The sequence below is a fragment of the Phyllopteryx taeniolatus genome, chromosome 5, assembly GCF_024500385.1.
Source record: "Phyllopteryx taeniolatus isolate TA_2022b chromosome 5, UOR_Ptae_1.2, whole genome shotgun sequence".
Lineage (NCBI taxonomy): Eukaryota > Metazoa > Chordata > Actinopteri > Syngnathiformes > Syngnathidae > Phyllopteryx > Phyllopteryx taeniolatus.
In genome coordinates, this window is record NC_084506.1 from 11,973,893 (window position 1) to 11,985,307 (window position 11,415).

The window sequence follows — 11,415 nt, forward strand, 5'->3', positions numbered from 1 at the left end:
TTTTCAATTGGATTGAAGTCAGGTGATTGGCTGGGTCATTCTAGCAGGTTTATTTTTCTTTTTTCTTTGAAACCAATTGAGAGTTTCCTTGGCTTTATGTTTTGGATCATTATCCTGCTGAAATGTCCACCCTCATTTCCTTTTCATCATCCTCGTGGATGGCAGCAGATTTTTGTCAAGAATGTCTCGGTACATTTGCCCATTCATCATTCCTTCAATAATGTGAAGTTTACCAGTACCATTTGCTGAAAAGCAGCCCCATACCATTATGTTTCCGCCTCCGAACTTCACTGTTGATATGGTGTTTTTAGGGTGATACGCAGTGCCATTTCTCCTCCAAACGTGGTGTGCATTATGGCATCCAAACAATTAAATTTTGCGACCAGACTATATTCTCCCAGTATTTAACTGGCTTGTCCAAATGTTATTCAGCAAATTTTCAGAGCTTTGACATGCTTTTTTTTCTGCAATGGGGTCTTGCGTAGTGAGCAAGACCCCATTACTCACTGATTTAGTAATTCCAAAATCTTTTTGAAGCTCTCCACAGGTGGTCCTTGGCTCTTGGACAACTCTTATGATTATTCTTTGCTCTCCTCTGTCAGAAATCTTGCGAGGAGCACCTGATCGAGGCAAATTTATGGTGGTATGATTGGCTTTCCACCTACGTATTATTATTGTGGTCCCAACCATGCTCACTGGAACATTCAGAAGCTCAGATATGCGTTTGTAACCAATGGCATCGTTATGTTTTGCAACAATTAGTTTGGGATGGTCTTGAGACAGCTCTTTGCTCTTACCCATCATGAGATGTGTCTTGACTCACACATTGGCAATGAGACCTTTTTTAGGCCATCAATTAGGACTGAACCAGCTGATATTCATTTGCACTGACAAGGGGCTGGATTGCTATTTGATTATTGATAGATTTTAGGTGTTGTCTCTGCTTTTCATGCCTTTTTGCACCTCCCTTTCTTCATGTGTTTAATACTTTTTCCCTGTGTCATTTCACATTTTTACACACAACTTAATTTTTGATCTTATTAGTTCTACTTTCTTTGTATGTATGGATTTTATGTATGGATTTTATTGATGGATCGTTCCCATCTGGTGAAATTTTCAGGTCAATAGCACCTTGGGAAATATATTTAGTGAGAAAAATGGTGACGTGTTAAATACTTATTTCAGCCACTGTATATTATGCTCTTCCAGCCATCCATTTTCTTCTGCTTATTCGAGGTCGGGTTGCATTTTTCCTCCTCAAGGTGATTCTTTAAGTTTTTTTAATAGTAAGTGAATATGTTGGAATTTTGCAGTTATACTGTATATCTGACAATCTTGGCATGCTCTGTTTGTTTCATCATTAATTATTGACGTGCCCTGCTCATAGGCATGTCACCGCTTATGTTTGCAGTGATACAGTACGAGTAAATTGAAGCTGGATCTGAAGCATGTGGAAATATAAACAATGCTAAAATCCCCTTCAGTAAGGATTATCTACCTTCGTACAACTCTTCCTCTTTCAATAGTCCTTCTGCTGTTGTCCTTGTCCAGCGTCTTGGAGGGCTAAACCCATTCAGGACCAGATTACAGTAATAAAATCACAGTGAGGTTAGGGATTAAGGTTAAAGCCGCTAACATGCTGATGAAGAGATGTGTGGGAGGAGAGAGGGATGGAGGGGGCACAATTGCATTGCATGTGACTGCATAGCTAAAACCATGACATCATCCATGTTAAATCAATTACAGGCAGAAGCCCCACAGACAAGTGTTCATTGGGGTTGAGATTAGGAATTTTCGATCCGCTCCACTACCAGATTCTGGCGATAATGTGTAGTAAACCCCGCTCTCATGTGGGAGTGATTGTTATCTTGGAGGATAGCGTTTGGTCCCATAGTGTGGAGATACAGTATAGGTTTGCCACTGGTTGCAGAATCTCATCTCATTATCTCTCTGCATTGAGATTGAGAGGCTTGAAGCCTTGTTTTTCCAGTGAGGGAGATGACGGCCCCACACCATCATTGCCTTAATGCCGCCACAAAAATATGTCAAACTATTAGTACAGCAATAAGCCTAACAGTGCCGGCTGGTGGAGTTTTCTCCAGGACGGGCATAAATATACATCATATACAGGGGGACTTAAAATGATTGCAATGGCTAAAAAAGTTATTAATAATGCTATTTATCTCATTTTTCAAATTATCTGAAAGGAAGGGATAACAAATAAACCTTATCTTTATATGAAAAGCCTTGGACAACTGAGCAGAGGACCTTTTGCATGAAGACCTATTTTCAAACCAGATCTTTTAAATCTGTGCAGGCAAAATCTCGAACAAAGTTCAAATTCAATTGTTACCCGCACAAAACTAAGAAATTGAAAGCGACTCGACTATGGCGAGTATGTCAACAATGTCCACATCAGTGGTAAATTTGGATACATTTTGAAACTTATTTTCCAATACCTTGGTACTGTAAAGGGTGTTTTAGGCCATGACAAAAGTAAAAAACATTAATTTTGTGCTGTACATTAATATGGGCGGGTACTGGTTAGAGCGTCTGCCTCACAGTTCTGAGGAGCGGGGTTCAATCCCCGGTCCCGCCTGTGTGGAGTTTGCATGTTCTCCCCATGCCTGCGTGGGTTTTCTCCGGGCACTCCGGTTTCCTCCCACATCCCAAAAACATGCATGGTAGGTTAATTGATGACTCTAAATTGCCCGTAGGTGTGACTGTGAGAGCGAATGGTTGTTTGCTTGTATGTGCCCTGCGATTGGCTGGCAACCAGTTCAGGGTGTACCCCGCCTCCTGCCCGATGATAGCTGGGATAGGCTCCATCCAGCACGCCCGCGACCCTAGTGAGGAGAAGAGGCTCAAAAAATGGATGGATGGATGGATACGTTAATATGGGTGCATATGACCACAAAAAAAACAAAAAAAAGTGCTTCAAAGCACCGAACAATCGGCTATAACGGCTATAATTTGAACTCAATGCCAAAGAGTAGAATTAAGTCTTAAATTGGGATTTAAACATTTCTACTGAGGTAGCAGCTCTAATATCTGTGGGTAGGGCATTCCAAATATCCCAAATAAATATCCCAAAAATCCCAAATAGAAAAAGCTCGAGAGCCTGCAAATTTCTTTCCAGCTCTCGGAGTCACGTAAGGACCAGCGTTTTGCAAGCGTAGGTTTCGGGACGGAACATGCGGTTCAGCTAAGTCAGCGAGATAAGAGGGTGCTAACCTGTTTAAGATTTTATCAGTAAGTGATGAGACCTTAAAATCGCATCTCAAGTAAACCGGGAATGCAAGTTGGCCATAACAGGGGGTAATATGATCAAACTTTCTCAACCTCATCATAAGTGGCAGCGTTTTGTACTCTTTCACACACACACACACACACACACACACACACACACACACACACACACGCATGCACACACACTACAGTGGTTTTGATGCGAAGAGGGAGAAAACCTTTTTCTTTTCTGCTTTTAATGTGTAAGTGTTGTAGGATATGACATAATGGTCGGCCAATCAGAAGCTGTGTCGTGTATGACGTAGGGCAGGCTGGCTCATCTGTCAAGAGCGTGACGCCATTATTCGGACGCGGATGCTGCCGAATAAATGTGCCTTTCGGGCTAAAGCGCAGTGGGCTTGTGTTTCTTCAGTATTCATAGAGTGATTAAACACAGAAGTACTTTTCAAAGGGCAAATTCCAGCCTAATTTCTACATTAAAAAAACACTTTATTTCTTGAATTAATTCACTATTTTGTTTGACGTTATATTTTAGTTTATCAATATTGGGAATTATTATTATTATTTTAAATTTTTAATTTAAATTTTAACATTTTTAAATTCATCAAAATAATAAATATTTTAAATATGAAATACTTCACTATGAGTGTGTGCAGTGTGCAGTTCATCTCTATAATTTCACTTTTTGTATTGCACTACCAAATAAAAGATTTACACTATTCATGTGTGAGCACGATTGACATGAACTCGTGAATACCAGTGATGCGTGCGAGAATGTGATTGACATGCTCGTATGAACGCATTTGAGTAGTGTAAATGAGAGCATTTGAGTAGTGTTCATGGGAGCAAGACTCGTGTGAATGAGAGCATTTGAGTAGTGTCAATGAGAGCATTTGAGTAGTGTCAATGACAACATTTGAGTAGTGTTAATGAGAGCAAGACTCGTGGGTATGAGAGTGTTTGAGTAGTCCTCATGAGAGCCTTTCAGTAGTCTGTGTGTGTGTGAAAGCATTTAAATAGTAAATGTGAGAGCTAATACTGAATAATGTCCCTAACGGCCTCGTATAAGCTAAGTATTGTAAGTCCTTCAGTGAGACAGTCCTTACCCTCCATCCTCCTTGATGATCGCGCATTCGATATGAATAATTAACCCACAATCCATTGCGCATTTAACACGCCAGTTAAACTGTATTTGTAATGTGTAAATAAAAAAGTAACAACAATGAAATGCATTTTTTAGTAGGGAAAATCATAAAAATAGTGTGGCGACAGTGAAATTGTGCATTTCTTTGCACTTTTATGGTACTGCACCGTCACTGTGCATTGTAGAATCAACCATCACTTCCCAATCGATTTCTTATGTTAGTAGAAAAGAAGAGTGGTCTCAGTTAAATGCTGCAGCAGAACTAACCGCTCCTAGTTCAAATCTCTGCAAATTAGTATTTAGTGGGAGACAAAAGTACCTAATAGGGGTGGCTGATACTGGGGGTTTTGGTATTGATCTGTTACCAAGTAAATATAAGGATAGTGTTCACAATACTCATACTTTTTTACTTGAAATGTTTTTGTGATTCTGCCTTGAGTTAGTTGATTATGACTACCGTTATGATAAAACACAGCACCAATATTTTAGGCAGTAAAAATGCTTTTTTTATTAACTAACTACAACAATAGTACAAAAATGTAATAGTATAGAAACAGAATTCTACTACCACAATTGTTTCAGAAAAAAAAGTCAAGTCCAAAATTAAAAAAAGCAGAAATGTAACAAAAATATAAATATAACAATGTCAACATCAGAACAAAAAATACCTTCCATTGGACGATATTGTGAAAAATAAAGCCAGTACTGCAAATAAAGTGCAAACTACAATTGGATCTCATTCTTAAACTTTGCCTCTCTATTCACAAAGCCCTCCGCGGAAGAATCCCTTGGTGCCCTTTTGCCTTTGTTCCCATATTGACAACAGATTTATAGGTTTTTGTTCAGGCACAGTGAACGACTGATTAGCACATCTGCCTCACAGTTCTGAGGTGCGGGGTTCAATCCCCGTCCCCGCCTGTGTGGAGTTTGCATGTTCTCCCCGTGCCTGCGTGGGTTTTCTCCGGGCACTCCGGTTTCCTCCCACATCCCAAAAACATACGTGGTAGGTTGATTGAAGACTCTAAATTGCCTGTATGTGCGAATGGGTGTTTGTTTCTGTGTGCCCTGCGATTGGCTGTCGACCGGTTCAGGGTTTACACCGCCTCCCACCCGAAGACAGGCAAATGTTCCATCTATCTATCCATTTTCCAAGCTGCTTCTCCTCACAAGGGTCGCGGGAGTGCTGGAGCCTATCCCAGCTATCTTCGGGCAGGATGCGGGGTACACCCTGAACTGGTTGCCAGCCAATCGCAGGGCACATTTAAACAAACAACCATTCACACTCACATTCACACCTACGGGCAATTTAGAGTCTTCAATCAACCTACCATGCATGTGTTTGGGATGTGGGAGGAAACCGGAGTACCTGGAGAAAACCAACACAGGCACGGGGAGAACATGCAAACTCCACACAGGCGAGGCCTGGTATTTGAACCCCGGTCCTCAAAACTGTGAGGCAGACGCTCCAACCAGTCGTCCACCGTGCCGCCAGGGAAATGTTGGCTCATTCATTTTCCAGTGAAAATTCAACTAAATTGCTGGATGACAAGAGAAACCGCAGTATCGATCTCATCACGCTAGTATCGATCCGCTTACAAATACTCACCTTGCTATCGATAGTATCGATATTTAGATCGATACGCCCACCCCTAGTAACTACTCATGGTTTGAAGAAGTAACTGCAGTCTGACTACTTTTGTGGGGAAAGTTACTACACTCGTTACTCAAAATGGCGGATTTTTGGGAGTAAATTGTTACTTTGTAACACACACACACACTTTGTAATGTTACTTGATAACGCGTTACCGGCATCACCGCTTGCTCCTTTCATTTATCAATAATTACGTGCCCAATCTATTTTTAGACTTTAGTTTTCGACTTCCGTATCGGGCGCCGTTCTTCCAATCCACCGTGATTGCCACAGTGATGTTTGACTGAAGTTCACTAATCAAACGACACAAGAAAGTCACATGTCCGCACACAAAGTATTCTATTGGGCTTCGCGGGCCAATCAAAGTGCGTTGTGACAGCCGCGCTCGACTCATGTTTACATTGCGGACTACGAAAAACAACAGTTTTAACATGCAGGGTAACTTTGGCACTGTCCAAACTTGGATATTTCAGATCACTTGTAACTGGAGAAAACACCTTGTTGCAGATGTTTTTTCTGTTGTTTTGGCTGTGCATATGCACTAGTTCATGGTCACAACTAACTATTAAACATGCATCATTTGGGGTACGGTCTGTTCTCTCTCTCTCTCTCTCTCACTCTCTCTCGCTCTCTCTCTCTCATTCGCTCTCTCTCACACACACACCCACGCACACACACACACGCACACACACACACGCTATCAATAAGTCTGGTCAGCAAACAGCTTCTTCATTCAGTCATTTTTTAGTGGCTAAATAATGTTTCTATAACGCCCTCTGCAATGCGCTGTTGATGTTTTTTCCACTTAAAAACTGAAATGGTGGCAGGTATGTGTGGACTCCCATCGAACATGAGCTTGAATGTGATCTGTTACTTCTTAACACAGTCACATGCCAGTTATAAGAGGGAGTTCATCCTTGAAAAAACAGATTTATTTGTATTGCTCAGTCATTCACAAGCAAAGATGGGGCGAGGTTCACCTCTTTGTGAACAAGTTCGTGAGAAAATAGTCGAACAGTTTAAGGACAATTTTCCTCAACGTACAAGTGCAAGAAATTTAGGGATTTCATCATCTACGGTCCACAATATCATCAAAAGCTTCAGAGAATCTGGAGAAAACGTTTATTGACTGTTGTTAAAAGAAAAGGTGATGTAACACAACGGTAAACATGACCCTGTCCCAGCTTTTTTGGAACGTGTTGCAGCCATAAAATTCTAAGTTAATGATTATTTGCTCCTGCGATTGGTTGGCGACCAGTTCAGGGTATACCCCGCCTGTCGTTAGCTGCGATAGGCTCCGGCAAGCCCGCGACCCTTGTGAGGATAAAGCGGTACAGAAAATGGATGGATGATTATTTGCTAAAAAGAATAAAGTTTATCAGTTTGAACATTAAATATCTTGTCTTTGTAGTGTATTCAATTATTTAATTGAATACACTAGGTCATTTGCAAATTTGTTGCAAAATTAAATGTTATTTATGTTTAAGATTAAGTTATAGTTTCATTTCATTTTCCTTAACGCTTATCCTTACAAGGCTTGCGGGCATGCTGGAGCCTATCCCAGCAATCTTCGGGCCAGAGGCAGAGTATACCCTGAACTGGTCGCCAGCCAGTTGCAGGGCACATAGAAACAAACAACCATTCGCACTCACATTCATACCTGTGGGCAATTTAGAGTCTTCAATCAGCTTACCATGCATGTTTTTGGAATGTGGGAGGAAAACAGAGCTTAAGTGACATTGTTCAGCAATATCTGAATTTGCACATTAATATTTTATTTAGTTATTTTTATTTGATTTGATGTTCATGCTCTGATTTAAAAAAATAAATCAGAATTAACTCATCAAACACATTTAAATATCAAACAAAAATAACCCAAGTGAACTTAAAATGTTGTTTTTAAATTGTGGTTTTACTTTTTTCAGCGAAAAAAAACAAAAACTATTCAATTACCAGGCCCTGTGTGAAAAGGTAATGGCCCCCCTAAACTGGTTAGGCCATCCTTAGCAGGAACAACTGAAATCTGAGTCTTTCACATCTCTGTGGAGATATTTTGGCCCGTTCTTCCTTGCAGAATTATTTGAATTCAGCAAAAATTTTGGTTTTCAAGCATGTACAGCCTATTAAAAGTCATGACACTGCTTTTCAATTGGATTCAAGTCTGGACTTTGACTAGACCACTCCAAAAAAACTTAATTTTGTTTTGTTAAGCCACTCAGAAGTTTACTTGCTGGTGTGTTTTGGATCGTTATCCTGCTGTAGAACCCAAGTGCGCTTCAGCTTGAGGTCACAAAATGATGGCTGAACATTCTCCTTCAAGATTTTCTGTTAAAGAGCAGAATTCATGGTTCCATCAACCACAGCAAGTTGTCCAGGTCCTGCCCAAGCCCATCACACTACCACCATCTTAGTATGATGTTCTTTTTCTGAAATGCTGTGCTACATTTACGCCAGATGTAACAAGATACACACCTTCCAAAAAGTTCAACTTTCATCTTGTCAGCCCACATAACATTTTCCTAAAAGTCTTGGGAATCATTCACATATTTTTTTGCAAAAATAAGATGAGCCTTTGTGTTCTTTTTTTTTGCCTTGGAACTCCGCTATGAATGCCATTTTTGCCCAGTCTCTTCCTTATTGTTGTGTCATGAACACTAACCTTAACTGAGGCAAGGGAGGCCTGCAGCTTTTTAAAGTTGTCCTGAGTTCCTTTGTGGCCTCCTGGATGAGTCATTGCTGTTCTCTTGGGGTAATCTTTGTAGGCCGGACACTGCTGGGAAGGGTCACCACTGTTCCATGTTTTCTCCACGTGAGGATAATGGCTCTCCCTATGGTTAAAGCTTTAGAAATGGCTTTTGTAACCCTTTCCAGACTGATAGATGTCAATTACTTTATTTCTCAACTGTTTTGGAATTTCTGTGGATCCTGTCATTTTGTTGCAGTTTTTTGGGATATTTTGTCCGACTTGATTTTGATTTCTTGATTGAACAGGTCTGGATAATCAGGCTTGAGTGTGATCATTGAAAATTAATAAAAAATTGTGGCACGGTGGACGACTGCCTCACAGTTCTGAGGACCCGGGTTCAATCCCCGGCCCCGCCTGTGTGGAGTTTGCATGTTCTCCCCGTGCCTGCGTGGGTTTTCTCCGGGCACTCCGGTTTCCTCCCACATCCCAAAAACATGCATTAATTGGAGACTCTAAAATTGCCCATAGGTGTGACTGTGAGTGCGAATGGTTGTTTGTTTCTATGTGCCCTGCGATTGGCTGGCAACCAGTTCAGGGTGTACCCTGCCTCCTGCCCGATGACAGGCTGGGATAGGCTCCAGCGCGCCCGCGACCCTAGTGAGGAGAAGCGGCTCAGAAAATGGATGGACTCCAATGCTGCTGAAGTGGCTGGTGTGACCCTCAGTCTGGTGTGTGTGTGTCTGTGTGTGTGTGTGTGTGTGTGTGTGTGTGTGTGTGTGTGTGCGCGCGTGCGTGCGTATGTGTGTGTGTGTGCGTGTGCGTGCGTGCGTGTGTGCGTGTTTGTGGGACGTCAGATTTCAGAGTTCAGGTGGGAAGAGGACAGAAGAGGTAGAGGGGACAGAGCAGGCAGAGAGTTCAGATTCTGCAGACTCCGCCATCTCCTCCAGACTGAAGAGGCTGTGTGATGGATGGGTGGCATCCCCCGCTATGCGGAGGGTTTTGCGGGTGAATCGGGTGCTATAAATTTCCTGCAGGGAGGGAAGAGAGGATCCAATGATCTTCTCAGCTGCCCTCACTATGAGAGTCTTGCGGCAGGATGCGGCGCAGGCTCCGTATCACACATTGATGCAGTTGGTCAGGATGCTCTCTATGGTCCCTCTGTAGAATGAGCACATGATGGGGGTTGGGGCTCCGACTCTTCTTGGGGATCTGGTGAGCTTTCTTGGCCAGTGATGAGGTGTTGCTGGTCCAGGAGAGGTCCTCAGTGATGGGCACGTGGTGCTGCGCACTCTCCACCGCAGCTCCATTGATGTGCAGGGGAGCATGCTGGGAGTGCGCTCTCCTGAAGTCAACAACAATCTCCTTGGTTTTCTCCACGTTCAGGGAGAGGTTGTCGTCCGTGCACCACCCAGTCAGGCGCTCACCTCACTCCTGTAGTCTGTCTCATCCCTGTTGCTGATGAAACCCACCACAGTTGTGTCGACTGCAAACTTGAAGAGGTTGGAGCTGTGTATTTGTGTGCAGTCACAGGTCGGCAGGGTAAAGAGGAGGGGGCTCAACACACATCCTTGAGGAGCCCCCGTAGGGTAGTCATTGAGGCAGGAGGGAGACGACTTCTTCAGGACTGGGATGCTGGTGGTGGCTTTGAAGCACGTGGGGACAACACTCTGACTCAAGGAGGTGTTAAAGATGTCCGTGAAGACGTGTGAGTTCAGCTGGACAGTCCCTCAGAACACGACCAGGTATGTTATCAGGGCCCGGGGCTTTTCGTGTGTTGATCCTATCGAGAGCTTTTCACGCTTTCCCGGGTCAGTGTCAGCCCTTGGTCACCACGAGGGGGTGGAGACTTGTGTGCAAGTGTGCTGTTGTGTGCCTCAAAGCGACCTTTTTTCTTCATAACTGAAATCACCATTTAAAAACAGCATTGCAAGTTCACTAGTGGGTTATATTTGCCTGTTATTTACATTTGTTTGATGATCTTAAATATTACAGTGGGGGAAACTAATGCAAAAATGTAAGAATTTGACAAGGGGGCCAATACTTTTTCACTGCACTGTATCACGTCAGCAGTGCATGCTAAAAAAATTCTCTGGTTATTTATAAAGCCTTTTTTGTCAGAGTTAAAATTAAAATGGGGAAACGCAGGGTAAGAACAGGGGCTATGAAGGAGGGAGGGAGGAAGCCTCATTCTCATCCAACTCTGCTCTATTATTCATCAGCCTCTTCTCATCCCTCATTCAGAATGCTGATGGAGAATAAAATAGGTCAGAGCGGGATAGACTGGTGCTCAGTGATTGATGTCTTCTCCGACAAGTCATGCACTTTGTCCTCACCATCTTCCCCTCACTGCATCCCTTGTTCCTCTTCTTCTCCTTGTTCTGTCATTCTCAACATATTTTCATATTTCACCCACTCTTTCCTTTCTTCCACTTTTGCCTGATTCAGCTTACTGCAACAATGTGTGCATATTTGCAATGAAGTGAGAAAAAACGGTTGATGAAGTGTTGAAAAACAACTGCGCTGTGATATTGAAATGTGTGAACGCTGTAAAGAAATGTAGACTCGGTTACCATTAGCAGGTGCGATTTTGTTCATTTAAGTGTAAAAATACATTTAACAAAATCATCCTCATTCCAAACACAATGCATTATAGCAGTGATTTTCTTGCATAACCCATCAATAGAG